This window comes from Salmo trutta, chromosome 26 (assembly GCF_901001165.1).
Source record: "Salmo trutta chromosome 26, fSalTru1.1, whole genome shotgun sequence".
Classification (NCBI taxonomy): Eukaryota; Metazoa; Chordata; class Actinopteri; order Salmoniformes; family Salmonidae; genus Salmo; species Salmo trutta.
The window spans coordinates 9,411,537-9,428,469 of NC_042982.1; the positions used below are offsets into that span (position 1 = coordinate 9,411,537).

The 16,933-nt window shown below is 47.0% G+C and overlaps 1 protein-coding gene across 7 annotated transcripts in view; it reads right to left on the reverse strand.

The window, feature by feature from the left end:
* The window catches only part of LOC115163037 (periaxin), a 29,090-nt gene extending 15,120 nt beyond the window's left edge, over positions 1 to 13,970 (reverse strand). For all 7 annotated transcript variants that reach the window (XM_029714623.1, XM_029714621.1, XM_029714619.1 and 4 more), the window contains exons 1-3: positions 13,815 to 13,970; positions 232 to 287; positions 6 to 113 (exon numbers count right to left, since the gene is read on the reverse strand). The gene's annotated coding sequence lies outside the window, so the exon portion shown is untranslated. The remainder of the gene's footprint in view (positions 1 to 5; positions 114 to 231; positions 288 to 13,814) is intronic.
* Positions 13,971 to 16,933: the final 2,963 nt, after the last annotated feature.

The window sequence follows — 16,933 nt, forward strand, 5'->3', positions numbered from 1 at the left end:
CTCACCACTCTCTCTGGGCTCTCCTGGTCCTCTGGGGAGGCACTGTGGTGAGGGTTGGCGTGGGGGGCGGTGGGAGGCCTGTCAGAAGGGGGAGACTGCCTTTTGTCTTTCACCTGGCTCAGTAGAGGAGATATCAAGTTCAACAGGTTAGTAAACAGCACTGCAGTGCACCACCTCAGATATGGAAATAGCATGTCTGGAACAAGTGAAAGCCAGATAGAGGCTACTCACGGCTGGTTCTCTGGCCTGGGTAAATACATGACTGTCTTCCAATTCTCTGTCAGAGTCTGCAAACAGAAGGAGATTGTGTCAATGTTGGCGTGTGATGCACAGACAGAGGGCAGATCTCAACAAGACTATATCACCTCATAGATATCATCAATGGCTTTACTTTGTCTGTTTTGACCCCACTGCTACATTGGCATGACATAATGTCATGGATACAGTACATGGATACACACATGCATATACTGTAAGATTATACCTTCTCTATTTTATTCTTTTTTCACTTGACGCAGGTATTGCGGCATGCCCATGGATTTCCAACCATTTGATTTAGTGACCGGCCTCTCAGACTGCGGTGCATTGCTATGGCACTCTTGGAATTATTTCCATGGTTTTGCATATCCTTGCACCACCCACCCTAGCCCCTCAATAGCCCTCTACTTATAGGCAGGAGGCACTTGACTTTTTTGCTGGTCCCCAGCAATGTCATGCATGTCCTACCCTTTTGGTTTCATGTGATGGCTTTTTGATCAGTCTTGACATGTGTGTTTATGCGTGTGTGTTTGTCAAGGGGGGGATCCAGTACTCAGTGTCAGCGTATTTCTCATGCCTCTGTCGGGGGTGTCAGAGTGTCGGGTATCTCAGCCGGTCACGAGAACAAATTACAGACATTCAGAGTGCTCCTGTCCAGGATGGCTTAACGTTGTAAAAGCAGGGACACCCGCCTTGGATAGTATGCTTCACGAGTACTGGACATTGCAATAATAAGGCTGTTATGCATCTGATCTATTATGATCTGTATAATGTTAATGCCGGTATCAGAAATAACTAAATGGCTCTAACTTCTCGACATAGCTAAATTAAACAAACTTTTAAGCTGATTTAAAAACATGAAATACTTAGAGCTTGTATCCATAATATCCAGGTAAAGTAGAGTTCAAATTATACCGTGACATTTGGGGAGGTCTCTATTTTTTTCATGCGACCTCCTACTGTATGTGTGCATGAGCTTGACATTTTTTGATGGGCCTAATCGTAAAGACGTTATTTAGCGTACAAATTGCATCACCTTTTAATGTCGCACGAACACATGAACACAAGCAGTCAGCATGTGTTCATCTGATTGTCAAACAAATCACTTCAAAAGTAGACTACCTGCGCATGTTTGTCCACTCTAAAATTATTCCAGCATCCAAAAAGTGCACTGTTCACATGATCATTTTTTAAACCATGACACAGAGGTGGGGGTGTTTGTTTAATTTGAAATATGTCACGACTTCCGCCGAAGTTGGTCCATCTCCTTGTTCGGGCGGCGTTCGGCGGTCGAAGTCGCCGACCTTCTAGCCATCGCTGATCCTCTTTTCATTTTCCATTGGTTTTGTCTTGTCTTGTATCACACCTGGTTCCAATCCCATTCATTATATGTTGTGTATTTAACCCTCTGTTCCCCCTCATTGTCCTTGTTGGTGATTGTTTGTTTGTAAGCTTTGTGCAAGATATGTTCTGGTGTGTGACGGGTTTTGTACCCACTTGTATTATTTTGTATCTTTTGGTTTTAGGAGTTTTTGAGCACTTATTAAACTGCTCCGTTTTATACCAAGTTCGATCTAGATAGTCGACCATTAGGGTCAGGGTTGATTAGGGAGGTCACCGCTCCTTGGACGCAGGGGGGTCATACGGAGAGAATTAGTCTCTTCCTTATTGACTCTCCTGTGTCTCACATGGTGCTGGGCCTACCCTGGTTAGCTTGTCATAACCCCACTGTTTCTTGGCCACAGAGGGCTCTCACGGGGTGGTCGCGGGAGTGCTCAGGTAGGTGTTTAGGGGTTTCGTTGGTGCTACTACAGTGGAGAGTCCAGACCAGGTCTCCACTGTGCGCATTCCCCCTGAATATGCCGATTTGGCTCTCGCCTTCTCCAAAAAGAAGGCGACTCAATTACCACCTCATCGACGGGGCGATTGTGCGATAGATCTCCTGGTAGACGTTGCACTTCCCAGGAGTCACGTGTATCCCCTCTCACAGGCGGAGACGGAGGCTATGGAAACATATGTCTCCGAATCCCTGCGTCAGGGGTACATTCGGTCCTCCACTTCACCCGCCTCCTCGAGTTTCTTTTTTGTGAAGAAGAAGGAGGGAGATCTGCGCCCGTGTATTTACTATCGGGGTCTGAGTCAGATCACTGTGAGGTATAATTACCTGCTACCGCTCATAGCCACAGCGATAGAGTCAATGCAAGGGGCGCGCTTCTTCACCAAACTATATCTCAAGAGTGCTTACAACCTGGTGCGTATCCGAGAGGGAGACGAGTGGAACACGGCTTTCAGTACCACCTCTGGGCACTATGAGTACCTCGTCATGCCGTACGGGTTGATGAATGCGCCATCAGTCTTCCAGGCCTTTGTAGACAAGATTTTCAGGGACCTGCATGGGCAGGGTGTAGTGGTGTATATTGATGACATTTTGTTATACTCCGCTACACGTGCCGAGCATGTGTCCCTGGTGCGCAGAGTGCTTGGTCGCCTGTTGGAGCATGATCTGTACGTCAAGGCTGAGACATGCCTGTTCTTCCAACAGTCCGCCTCCTTTCTAGGGTATCGCATTTCCACCTCAGGGGTGGAGATGGAGAGTGCCCGCATTGCAACCGTGCATAATTGGCCGACTCCCATCACGGTAAAGGAGGTGCAGCGGTTCTTAGGGTTTACCAACTACTACCGGAGGTTTATCTGGGGTTTTGGTCAGGTAGCGGCTCCCATTACCTCACTGCTGAAGGGGGGCCCGGTGCGCTTGCAGTGGACAGCTGAGGCGGACAGGGCTTTTAGTCACCTGAGGGCTCTGTTTACCTCGGAACCCGTGCTGGCCCATCCGGATCCCTCTTTGGCGTTCATAGTGGAGGTGGACGCGTCCGAGGATGGGACAGGAGCTGTGCTCTCTCAGCGCTCGTGTACGCCACCGAAGCTCTGTCCCTGTGCCTTCTTCTCGAAGAAGCTCAGCCCGGCGGAGCGAAACTATGACGTGGGGGACCGGGAGCTGTTGGCTGTCGTCAAGGCCTTGAAGGTGTGGAGACATTGGCTTGAGGGGGCTAGATACCCTTTTCTAATCTGGACTGACCACCGCAATCTGGAGTACATCCGGGCAGCGAGGAGACTGAACCCTCGCCAGGCAAGGTGGGCCATGTTTTCACCCGTTTTGTGTTTACCCTTTCTAACAGACCAGGCTCCCAGAACGCAAAGGCAGATGCATTGTCCCGGCTGTATGACACAGAGGAGCGGCCCATGGATCCCACCCCCATACTCCCCGCCTCCTGCCTGGTGGCGCCGGTAGTGTGGAGCTGGACACGGACATTGAGCAGGCATTACGTGCAGAGCCCACTCCCGTCCAGTGTCCCGCTGGGCGTCTGTGCGTCCCGTCTGCTGTCCGTGACCACCTCTTTAAGGAATACCTGGGATAGGATAAAGTAATCCTTCTAACCCCCCCCCCTAAAAGATTTAGATGCACTATTGTAAAGTGGTTGTTCCACTGGATATCATAAGGTGAATGCACCAATTTGTAAGTCGCTCTGGATAAGAGCGTCTGCTAAATGACATAAATGTAATGTTAAATGGTTGATCTATTGGGCCCACACATCACCCTCCTCTGGTCATCCTGGGATCGGTCGGACAGTGCGCTGTTTGAGCGGGAGGTACTGGTGGCCTACCTTGGCTAAGGACGTGAGGGTTTATGTTTCCTCCTGCTTGGTGTGCACCCAGTGTAAGGCTCCTAGGCACCTGCCCAGAGGTAAGCTACACCCCTTGCCCGTTCCACAGCGGCCTTGGTCGCACCTGTCGGTGGATTTTCTTACTGATCTTCCACTCTCACAGGGTAACACCGCAATTCTGGTCGTTGTGGATCTTTTCTCTAAGTCCTGTCGTCTCCTCCCTCTGCCCGGTCTCCCTACGGCCCTACAGACTGCGGAGGCCTTGTTTACACACGTCTTCCGGCACTACGGGGTGCCTGAGGATATAGTATCTGATCAGGGTCCCCAGTTCACGTCTAGGGTCTGGAAGGCGTTCATGGAATGTCTGGCGTTCATGGAACGTCGATCAGCCTTACTTCAGGGTTTCACCCCGAGAGTAATGGGCAGGTGGAGAGAGTGAACCAGGATGTGGGCAGGTTTCTGAGGTCCTATTGCCAGGACCGGCCGGGGGAGTGGGAGGAGTTCGTGCCCTGGGCCGAGATGGCACAGAACTCGCTCCGCCACTCCTCCACTAACATCTCTCCCTTCCAGTGCGTACTGGGGTACTAGCCGGTTTTGGCGCCTTTGCATCAGGGTCAGACCGAGGTTCTTGCGGTGGACGACTGGTTCAGGCGCGCGGAGGAGACATGGGAAGCCATCCATGTCCACCTTCAGCAGGCCGTGACTCACCAGAAGGTTAATGCAGATCGTCACCGCAGTGAGACCCCGGTGTTCGCACCGAGGGACCGGGTCTGGCTCTCGACCCGAAACCTGCCCCTCTGCCTGCCCTGCCGGAAGCTGGGTTCGCGGTTTGTGGGGCCATTTAAAGTCCTGAGGAGAGTGAACGAGGTTTGTTATAGGTTACAGCTTCCACCCGATTACCGTATTAACCACTCGTTCCATGTGTCTCTCCTCAGGCCGGTGGTGGCTGGCCCGCTCCAGGAGTCTGAGGTGTGGGAGGTTCCTCCGCCCCCTCTGGACATCGGGGGGGGGGGGGGGGGGGCGTACTCCGTTCGCTCCATACTGGATTCGAGGCGCCGGGCGAGGGGCCTTCAGTATATCGTGGAGTGGGAGGGGTACGGTCCGGAGGAGAGGTGCTGGGTTCCGGTCGAGGATGTGTTGGACCCATCTATGCTGCAGGAGTTCCACCGTCTTTGTCCGGATCGCCCTGCGCCTCGCCCTCCGGGTCATCCCCGAGGACGGTGTAGACGCGCTGCTGGAGCTGCGCGTCGGGGGGGGTACTGTCACGACTTCCGTCGAAGTTGGTCCCTCTCCTTGTTCGGGCGGCGTTCGGCGGTCGAAGTCGCCAACCTTCTAGCCATCGCTGATCCTCTTTTCATTTTCCTTTGGTTTTGTCTTGTCTTGTATCACACCTGGTTCCAATCCCATTCATTATATGTTGTGTATTTAACCCTCTGTTCCCCCTCATTGTCCTTGTCGGTGATTGTTTGTTTGTAAGCTTTGTGCAAGATATGTTCTGGTGTGCGATGGGTTTTGTACCCACTTGTATTATTTTGGTTTTAGGAGTTTTTGAGCACTTATTAAACTGCTCCATTTTATACCAAGTTCGATCTCCTGCACCTGACTTCCCTGCCACCAGCACGCACTCTTACAGAATAAGCTTTTACTTGAATATTTAGAATTGTAGCAGTAGGCTACAAATTGCATTTTAAACAAATAGGCGAATGGTTAAATTAGAATTATTTTGAGACCCCTCCCCCCTATGCCCCCCCTCCCCCCACCGTAATATGTGTATGAGTGAAAGAAGCAGCTGGCCCAGAGTGCCCCCTGTTCTGCACACTGAGTGCTCCGCATAGGTCAGACCACTTTCTTTATATAGATCCAGCTCTCTCTGACCCACATCTGCATGCTTACTACTGACTGATCTATACGGCATGGAATCCTTCCATTCAGCTTAGAGGGACCTGCAGACTACAGTCCAACACAGCAAAACAACCTAACCTCCAATCTGGCAACCCATCTGTTTCATTTCACATTATGGGATTGATGTTCTGTGGTAAATGAAAAGGTTTCGAATTAACATTGGAGAAGGACATGGTACTGTCTGTGTACGTCTGTTCTCATGATATGTTTGCTGGTCAGATGTGGTGTCCTCAATGTTCTCAATGTCTTTTTAAATGCATTGGTACTATACATTGAGACATTACATCTAATTTATCAAACAGGCTCACAGGATTAGGTTTTCCTATTTTAGATTTGATAATGAAGTAACAGACCTTGACTTGGTGGTCAGCTATTTGCTTCTAGGGAATGGGAAAGGACAGGACAGTTCACTAACATTCTCCCGACATCAAACAGCCTGATCCCAGTCTCAGCAGGGTATCAGTCAGGACCCTAGTTAGAAATGGGATAAGAATGGGATCTTGTGATGTGTGGCTTTGTTTTTGGCGGATTGTGCAACAACAACAACGCCAGAGTAATGAAAGTGATATGAGCTATCTAATCTCCACTTATGCAATATCTAATTCAATTATAATTGGAATATGTTTCTATTTGGCTATACTGTGGAGTGGTTATGAAGTCAGGTTTCTGCACAACGGAACACATAGACCTACCCTTTTACATCGTAGTGTTTGATACTGGAATTGTCTTTCTGAATAAGAGTATTGTTCAAGGCAAAGAACTACAAGCAAATAGAACAAACAACCAGATCTAGAGAGGTCTCAGGGACATGCTTTCAGCAGTGGAGACCAGGCTGTTTCACTCACAGCGTGCCAACAAATACACAGTGTGTGTACTACTATGTAGTAGGAAATGGGCCTAATATATTCACCTTATGAATATTTAAAAGTCCCCACATACAGTAAACATAGCTTTGATAGGAAGCGCTGTGTGTCTTGTTTGCTCTGTATATATTTTGCAGCAGTTGAATCCTAGGGGCTTCCAGGTCAGTCACTTTAAACACTGATTTGGCTAGTCATCTAGACACCATGTCCAAATACTAATGGAATTCTGCAGAGGATAAATTGTGTTTGTTTTCTCCATCATTTGGAAAGTTACAGTAATTGGGTTAGCAACTAGGCAACTAAAAGAGCATCCTCTAAAGTTACAAAAAAATAAATTTCCCTTGGACTGAAAACGTTGGAGAGTCATCTACAGTAACCCTCACATTGACAGTCTACCACAAGTTACCCCATATGTACAGCCATAGTATGTAGTATTAAGACACACACTTAGCAGCTACAGACCTGCTGTGTGGAGAAAGCTAACCTGATTTGTGCTAATGCAATGAGTGTCATGAGACCCAGGATGAAGAGAAAGGACCCTTTTGTGTCCACTGTTAATCAATACTATTCTGGTAATAAGTTGACGTGCAAATACAAATAGCATCAAGATTTACAGAGAAAAAGTGGTTAGTTTGTGTACAACTCAGGGATAAAGTTATTCTAAAGCTATTGGATTTGAAAAACTGTTTATTCAAACAGTTCAATGCCAGGGCACATTATGATTAATGGATAGACCTCCTGAAACTGCTGCATATAGATTTTAGTGTTACCAAATGCCCCCATCTGTTTTTGTCAGTTATTGATCTCTACTTTCCCATGAAGATGAACTACTTCTACTAGAGGGGACCTATGCCAGCTTGAGTTGTGGTGAAAAAAATCTAAAATGTATTCCCCCAACTGTGTCCAAAACAAACCCACGTTAGACTCCACAATCTTCACTGCTGGATGTTGTCAATTCCCTATTTATCAGGCCAATGAAGGGAAAGCCCTACTCGGCATAGCTGGCATTCCCAGAAATGTCAGAGACTTTAAATCATACAGATTATTTTGGGTAAAAAAGAAAAAACACTTCAGGACACTTTTGAACGTCTAAAACTAAACAGAAAGTATGTAGAAATTATAATGGAACTATACGTTTTCAAATAACTGCGCTTCTTCTGGCCCGCAAATTGCTTTGACGAAAAAATTGGTCCAGAGACAAATCTGCGCTGCCCTCCGCTGAATTTTGAAATGTGACCCTCGAGCCGAAATGATTGCCTACTCCTGCTTTAAACTGATCATTTGGACCCAACTGTGCTACTGTTATCCCATAAGGTACACAAATATACCTCAGATACAATATCCTATTTAAAAACCATACATTATGAAACAAGAGACATCTATAATTATTTGTGGTATATTCTATTCTTCACTAACAGTTGCCTTGGACCGTTTATAGGTCAGCATGTGGACAGAATCAGGTTTCAGTGTCTGTGTGACTTGTGAATACATCAAATCAAATCAAATGTTATTGGTCACATACACATGGTTAGCAGATGTTAATGCGAGTATAGCGAAATGCTTGTGCTTCTAGTTCCGACAGTGCAGTAATATCTAACAAGTGATCTAACAATTCCCCAACAACTACCTAATACTTGTGACATTCTTGTGACATTGGGTGCTGTAGGTGTCATGGAGGGCAGGTAGTTTGCCCCCGGTGATGTGTTGTGCAGACCACACCACCCTCTGGAGAGCCTTGAGGTTAAGAGCGGTGCAGTTGCCGTACCAGGCTGTGATACAGCCCGACAGGATGCTCTCGATTGTGCATCTGTAAAAGTTTGTCATGGTTTTGGGTGACAAGTCAAATTTCTTCAGCCTCCTGAGGTTGAAGAGGTACTGTTGCGCCTCCTTCACGACACTTTCTGTGAACACCAACAACGACGAGACAGCCTACAGGGAGGAGGTGAGGGCACTCGGAGTGTGGTGTCAGGAAAACAACCTTTCACTCAACGTCAACAAAACAAATGAGATGATCGTGGACTTCAGGAAACAGCAGAGGGAGCACTCCCCTATCCACATCGAAGGGACAGCAGTGGAGAAGGTGGAAAGTTTTAAGTTCCTGGGTGGACCACTTCAGTTTGTTTGTGATGTGTACGCCCAGGAACTTAAAACGTTCCACCTTCTCCACTGCTGTCCCTTCGATGTGGATAGGGGAGTGCTCCCTCTGCTGTTTCCTGAAGTCCACGATCATCTCCTTTGTTTTGTTGACATTGAGTGAAAGGTTGTTTTCCTGACACCACACTCCGAGTGCCCTAACCTCCACCTTGTAAGCTGTCTCGTCATTGTTGGTGTTCAAGCCCACTACTGTTGTGTCGTCTGCAAACTTGATGATTGAGTTGGAGGCGTGCATGGCCACACAGTCGTGGGTGAACAGGGAGTACAGAAGAGGGCTGAGCACACACCCTTGTGAGGCCCCAGTGTTGAGGGTCAGCAAAATGGAGATGTTGTTTCCTACCTTCACCACCTGGGGGTGGCCTGTCAGAAAGTCCACAACCCAATTGCACAGGGTGGGGTTGAGACCCAGGGCCTCCAGCTTTTATTTTTAAACCTTTATTTAACTAGGCAAGTCAGTTAAGAACAAATTCTTAATTTCAATGACAATCTAGGAACAGGGGGTTAACTGCCTTGTTCAGGGGCAGAACGACAGATTTTTACCTTGTCAGTTCGGGGATTTGATCTTGCGGTTACTAGTCCAACGCTCTAACCACTAGGCTACCTGCCACCCCAAGGAGCTTGGAGGGTACTATGGTGTTGAATGTTGAGCTGTAGTCAATGAACAGCATTCTTACATAGGTATTATTTTTGACAAGATGGGATAGGGCAGAGTGCAGTGTGATGGCGATTGCGTCAGCTGTGGACCTATTGGGGCGGTATGCAAACTGAAGTGGGTCTAGGGTGGTCGGTAAGGTGGCGGTGATATGATCCTTGACTAGCCTCTCAAAGCACTCAATAATGACAGAAGTGAGGACTAAGGGGTGGTAGTCATTTAGTTCAGTTATCTTTGCCTTCTTGGGTACAGGAACAATGGTAGCCATCTTGAAGCATGTGGGGACAACAGACTGGGATAGGGAGCGATTGAATATGTCCGTAAACACACCAGCCAGCTGGTCTGCGCATGCTCTGAGGATGCGGCTAGGGATCCTGTCTGGGCCAGCAGTCTTGTGAGGGTTAACACAATTAAATGTTTTACTCATGTCAGCCACGGAGAAGGAGAGGGGGAGGGTGCAGTCTTTGTTTGCGAGCCGCGACGGTGGCACTGTATTATCCTCAAAGCTGGCGAAGAAGATGTTTAGTTTGTCTGGAAGCGTGACATCGGTGTCCATGACATGGCTGTTTTTGTTTTTGTAGTCCATGATTTCCTATAGACCCTGCCACATACGTCTTGTGTCTGAGCCGTTGAATTGCGACTTCACCTTGTCCCTGTACCGGCATTTTGCTTGTTTGATTGCCTTGTGGAGGGAATAACTACACTGTTTATATTCAGCCATAATTCCAGACCTCTTTCCATGGTTAAATGCGGTGGCTCGCACTTTCAATTTTGCGCGAATGCCGCCATCCATCCATGGTTTCTGGTTAGGGTAGGTTTTAATCGTCACAGTGGGTACAACATCTCCAATGCATTTTTTTATAAATGCACTCACCGAGTCAGCGTATAGGTCAATGTTGTTCTCTGAGGCTGACCGGAACATATTCCAGTTAGCGTGATCAAAACAATCTTGAAGGGTGGCTTCCGATTGGTCAGACCAGCGTTGAATTGTTCTCGTCACTGGTACATCCTGTTTGAGTTTCTGCCTATAAAACGGTACGAGCAAGATGGTGTCATGGTCATATTTGCCGAAGGGAGGGCAAGGGAGGGCTTTGTATGCATCGCGGAAGTTAGAGTAGCAGTGGTCGAGAGTATTAGCCCTGCGTGTTGTGCAATCAATATGCTGATAGAATTTAGGAATCCTTGTTCTCAAATTTGCTTTGTTAAAATCCCCAGCTACAATAAATGTAGCCTCCAGATATATAGTTTCCAGTTTACATAGAGTCCAGTGAAGTTCCTTGAGGGCCGTCTTGGTGTTCGCTTGAGGGGGAATGTACACAGCTGTGACTATAACTGATGAGAATTCTCTTGGTAGGTAAAATGGCCAGTATTTGACTGTAAGGAATTCTAGGTCGGGTGAGCAGAATGACTTGAGTTCCTCTATGTTGTTATGATTACACCATGAGTCGTTAATCATAAAGCATACACCCTCGCCCTTCCTCTTCCCAGAGAGGTGTTTATCTCTGTCGGTGCGATGCACGGAGAAGCCGGGTGGATGAATCGATTCCGACAACATATCCCGAGAGAGCCATGTTTCTGTGAAACAGAGAATGTTAGAATCTCTGATGTCTCTCTGGAAGGGAACTCTTGCTCGAATTTCGTCTACCTTGTTGTCAAGAAAACTGGAGTAGTTGGCGAGTAGTATACTCGGGAGCGGTGAGGGATGTGCACGTCTACGAAGCCTGACCAGGATGCTGATCCGTCTGCCCCTTCTGCGGTGCCGTTATTTTGGGTTGGCTACTGGGATTAGATCCATTGTCCTGAGTGGTGGTCCGAACAGAGAATCCGCTTCGGGAAAGTCGTATTCCTGATCATAATGTTGGTAAATTGACGTTGCTCTTATATCCAATAGTTCTTCCTGGCTGTATGTAATAAGACTTAAGATTTCCTGGGGTAACAATGTACGAAATAATACATTAAAAAAAAAAAAATACTGCATAGTTTCCTAAGAACTCGAAGCTGGTCTAAACATGGAGTTAATCAGTTGTATGACTCTGGTGAGAGACATAGCATAGTAGTACCCAACCTGGATTCCTAAAGCATCATGTGCTCCCTGAACATGAATCAGACATTAGAGTCTTTGCAGAGTCTGTAGTCTCCTCAGAATTGTAAGGTGGAATCATGTAATGCACAACCTGATTACACAAAACTAAGATTGAACTGAATATGGGATTGAACTGAATATAGGATTGAACTGAATATGGGATTGAACTGAATATAGGATTGAACTGAATATGGGATTGAACTGAATATAGGATTGAACTGAATATGGGATTGTTTTAGCCAGTCACACTTATAAAGGCTCCTCATCCAGAGATCTGTCTTTGAAGAGGACTATGGGAACTGAAGATTAGAGATGAGAGGGTCTTCTTGTCCTTTGAAAGCTCGGATGGAAAAATGAGCCACATCCTGAGGCAGACAGGAAATGCCTCTTTATAAACAGGAAACTGAGATATTTTGTGAGATAAATACTCAACAAGGAGAGCAAGACACAAACAACCCTCCTTCTCCCATGATAATGTCAAATATAGCACTGTTGGGTGATGAATAAATGTATTTAAAGCACTGACATTAATCTTAAATCCAGCTTTTATCTGTGTATTTTGATGGCAGTTTCCCTGTGTCAAACTGTGTTTCCTTCTGATTTTCCCCAGCTTCCTCCAAATCGCCCAACCGCCTCTTGACACTGCTACTTCCTCGTCTACTACCGACCCGCACCACTGTTCAAGAAACCTGTCGCTAGGAAACTGGAATAATTTGTTTTCTTGTTCACATTAATTCATACTAACTCTGTCACACTACCTTACAGCTCCAACAGAATAGAATTCCTGTGATATTATACCCTGGTATCCTACACTTTCCCAGTAAATAAAAACTCCATAAACGCTCATATTTACATAAAAATCAGTCTTGTGATATATCTATAACCCTCTGGCTTGTCTGAATCCACAGTATTGTAGGGGGTCAGATACAGTCTCCCTATTTCAGACTGGATTTGGGGAGGGTTAGCTGCTTGCATTACACTCCGCTACGCAATGGCATAAACATCTATCTATAGTCTATCAACAACATTCATAACAGGTCCCTGCAGTGACGATAACTCCAGAGCAGACTGTCCCCCCCCCACCCCCCCCACCCCCGTGGATGGTGCTGGTGTCCCATTAACACGTTTGACTCCCCAGTCCTCAGAGGAATGGCAGGGGGATCACACACACAGACATTCAACACATGCCATCGAAGGGAGGAGAGGACTACGGGAACACACACAGTTCAAAATCAGATAGGAGTTGTTACCGAACATCCTAACCAGCAGCCATGTAAGTTTTTAAGGTTTTTAAACCTTAAGATGGTTTTTAAATAGCTACTTAAAGAGATTCCCAATGCACACTATAACATCTCTAAAATGACCAACACATTTACATTTTTCCTAGGCAAAAGGTCACTAGGGGCCTGAGAACCAGAGGGAGGAAAAATAACTTGAAAATAACTTTTAGATTATACTTTTACATAATACTTATATGCCTGTTACTGTCATTCAAACCAAGCCTTAACTCTGGGTGGTTCTTGCTCTCCATAGCGGGATGACCATTCTACCCAACTTGCCATGGCATACCAAGCTATTGGGCTGGGGAGCAACACTCAGATCCTGTGACCGGCAGGTTGCAGCTGTTGCCCGTGTGTAAAATTATAAAGTGTTTGAAACAATCGCGTGATGCTACTACCTCATCAATAATCTTTGCAAGCAGGAACAGCAGCAGGAAGCAGCAATCCACAATGACCATGCTGAGCATATTGTATGGTAACATAGCCCTATGCTATCAACAATACAAGTGGCGTTTGTCCTTCTATACGGCCTGTGCACTTATCCAACAAATAATAGCTATGTTATCAATACCTAGCAATGTGCAGTCTCCAGACTTCAGTCAATGCTGCACAACACAGTTAGACAAATGTTTTGAATAAAATAATGGGGGGGAAAGAACATTCTCAAACAACGATGCAGATAACTAGATGAATAGATATGACATGAACAAGACTAAAGTATATTACCACCAGGGAACTTGATTCCATTCTGCACTATGTACAAACAGTTGAACAGCCATAACGCAGAGGTTAAAAAAGTCCTGCCACTATCCTAACCTGAGATACATGCACCACCGGCACCTACCCACTGCAACAATCCCACTCTTCCACATGTACTGTCCACAAACTCTCAGATCTAACAAGTCACAATGAGTCAGATCTAAGACAATTCCACTGTAGTGAGATGGAGACTAATCCTACCTGGTTGATACCGCTGTCACAGTGTGCTACCTCCCTGGGTAGAGGTGAGAGATTCACCTGGTAGAGAGATCTGAAATCACACACTGTTCTCTGTCAAACTCTCACTCACTCACTCTCTCCTGATCACCCTGTTACCAGCCAGCCTGTCCCTTCACTGAAACCTCAGTTGGGAAATCTGGACAAGCCCCATGGCATCTCTAGGTGGGACGTAACGAGAGTAATGATTGGACGAGGGCAAGGGGATGCCCCCATATTAGGAAGGTGAGGGGCAGGACTGTCAAGATAGGGGGGAGGAGGAAGGGGCCGAAAACTTTGACAGGACTCAGTCAGATTGTCATGAGCTTTCTTCTGCTGCATATTTGACAAAAAGACAGGAGACCACTCTTCTTCAGCGACATGTAAACTACCTGCCTGTCTAGCTGCTGGTGACATTGTTTAAATTCCCTGAGGAGTCAAACAAAGTGGAGGAATAACAAAAGGAATTATCTTCAGATCTGGGATAGCGGAGCTCATGTTGTGGGGCTATTTTTATCCCTCGAGCTCAAAATAAGAACAGGCCTGGGGTCTTAATTTAGAGAAAGTGTGACTCTTCTGGGGAGAGCAGGTGTTGTTGTGAGCTTAACACTGAGTGTACTGTGTGTATTGATGGCCTGTTACCTGTTATAAACTGCCCTGCTTGCAGAGCTGAGGTAGTCAAAGTGAGTGCTGTGGTGGTTCATAACCACCATGCCTGCATAGACATGGAGTAATACCATCCATTCTGCCAGCTGGACCCCCATGTGAGCCACACAGGTGGTCCCATCGAGCCCTGGCCAGGGACACAAGCCTGCCACTGGAGGCTGCCAGGGAGATCAGGCCGCTTGCATTGTGTTAACGCTGTCATTGTTGCATTCTGCCGCTGACACAAAATTAGGATTTAGACAGGGGGGCTCGGAGCATTGGGGGGGTGAGGTGAGGTGGGCAGCTGGCTTGGCACGGGACAGAGTGTCCCAGTGGCCCAGCAATCCCCTCGTGTCAGCGGTTCGCTGTGCCAGGAAACTGGAGCAGGCTGGCTGCGGGGGGCTACAGGGGAAAACATCCCCACTGGGATCTGGGATGGGCTGTGCTCTGGGGACAGCTGCAGCCCATAGTATTGACTGACTGTTGTTGTGACTCCAGAGGTTGGTCACATGTGGTCACATGATAGCTGTCTGGTCTTTAACAGTGTGTGTGTGTGTGTGTGTGTGTGTGTGTGTGTGTGTGTGTGTGTGTGTGTGTGTGTGTGTGTGTGTGTGTGTGTGTGTGTGTGTGTGTGTGTGTGTGTGTGTGTGTGTGTGTGTGTGTGTGTGTGTGTGTGTGTGCGCGCGCGTGCGTGCGTGTGCGTACTGAAAAAAAAAACAGAGGCCGAGCAGACAAAAGCCCAGCATCTGTAGACGATGGGATGAAAAGCGTTTCTTCAAGCTAGCTAATATGACTGCACTTTGTGAGGGCAGAAACCCAGACAGTTTAAATGAAATGTAGAAACATGGCAACCAGAAAACATAAATCTACTGAGCATCCCTTCCAACTGTGGATCCTTGTCTCAGGCCAGGACAACAACATCCAAGTGTTCAGGAAGACACAAGGAGGAAACAGATCTCAGTAGATAAGCCAGCACAGACGTCATATAACACCAGGAATGTCTGCCAGATAAGGTTACACTAACTTAACACAACTGTCAGCTAAACAATGCTCATATCCTCTTCTCATTTCGCTTTGACCTGGCCCTCCGTCTAGGTGTATTTATAATCAAGGGACTTGGTGGGGAACCACTCTTTAACATAAATAACAAAAGCGAGAGATGGAATTTGTCTGTGACATGTTTCAGAAGGGAGGTCAACTGGAGTGGGAGGGGTTGCTAGTGCTACCACGTAGCATGGCATCGAAGCAAGTCTATGGTTTAAACTAAGAACTGATTTGAGTTGCGTCTTTTCATAATAAAAAAATGTTCCTGTGAAATAAAAGACACTTTGGAACACACATTTCCCCCAATAAAATTAGATTGGACTTGCCAATAGATCTGATTCAAGACAGAACAAGTCAATGATGTTGTTACTCATCAATATTGTGTCTCCAGAATCTATTGAATGCAGCTCGACAAAGCAATGTCTATCACTAGGAAGCACAACAAGGCTAATGAACAGCAGATCCCCCATCACTCGTCCCCCATCCCTACTGACCTGCATCGGAAGAGGGCGTCCAGGTGACTCTGAATATCCCACGCAGACACTCACACATGGTCCAAAGAGACGCAAAACCACAGAGCACACACACACAAACACACTTTGACACACTGAGAAACAAACAAAAAAGGAGAGATGGGTGCAACTGAATGGACAGATAATCGTCTGAAGGTTAGCACTCTGTCTGTCAGTAGGCTGGTGGAAGACCTGGCTGTTTCTGGGCTAGCATGTAGAAAGAGGGTCCCAGGCTGGGAAAGAGAGAGAGAGAGAGAGAGAGAGAGAGAGAGAGAGAGAGAGAGAGAGGGATAGATAGAGACGGAGTGAGGGAGGGAGGGAGGGAGGGAGGGAGGGAGGGAGGGAGGGAGGGATGGATGGAGAGAGGGAGGCCGACAGGACCGAGACGGAACAGAATGGGACCGCATTAGCTCAAGTTGACAGTCAGCAGTTTGCGTCTCCCCCTGGTTAAGCCCTGCTCTTTTGTTCGGTGGCGGGATGGCTTTAGCCCCGGCCCAACACGGCCTTGTGAGCAGGCTTAGTGTTAACTGGTCAATGGACACCATGTCAGACAGAGCTCAAAATCAGCCACAATATAATCAAAAGAAAAACACATTCCCCTGCCTGGTCTGCGGTAAACAAGCCAACGGGTATCGTAGTAAGATGATCATACTGTACAGTCAGTCACACACTACTACCGCAACTAACAGAGCCATGCTGGAGGGACAACTTGAGAACTTGGGGAAAGAGTTCAACAATCTTTTTCAAGCTTGATTCCAAACAGTGTAATAACTTCAGAGGAAGCGAGAGTCCTTATCAGTGCAATGAAGTACTACCAGAGCACATTGTTGATCATGTAAGTCATCTGAAGCATACCTACCCACTGGGCACAGACGTCAGTTCAACTTCTTTTTTACATTTATA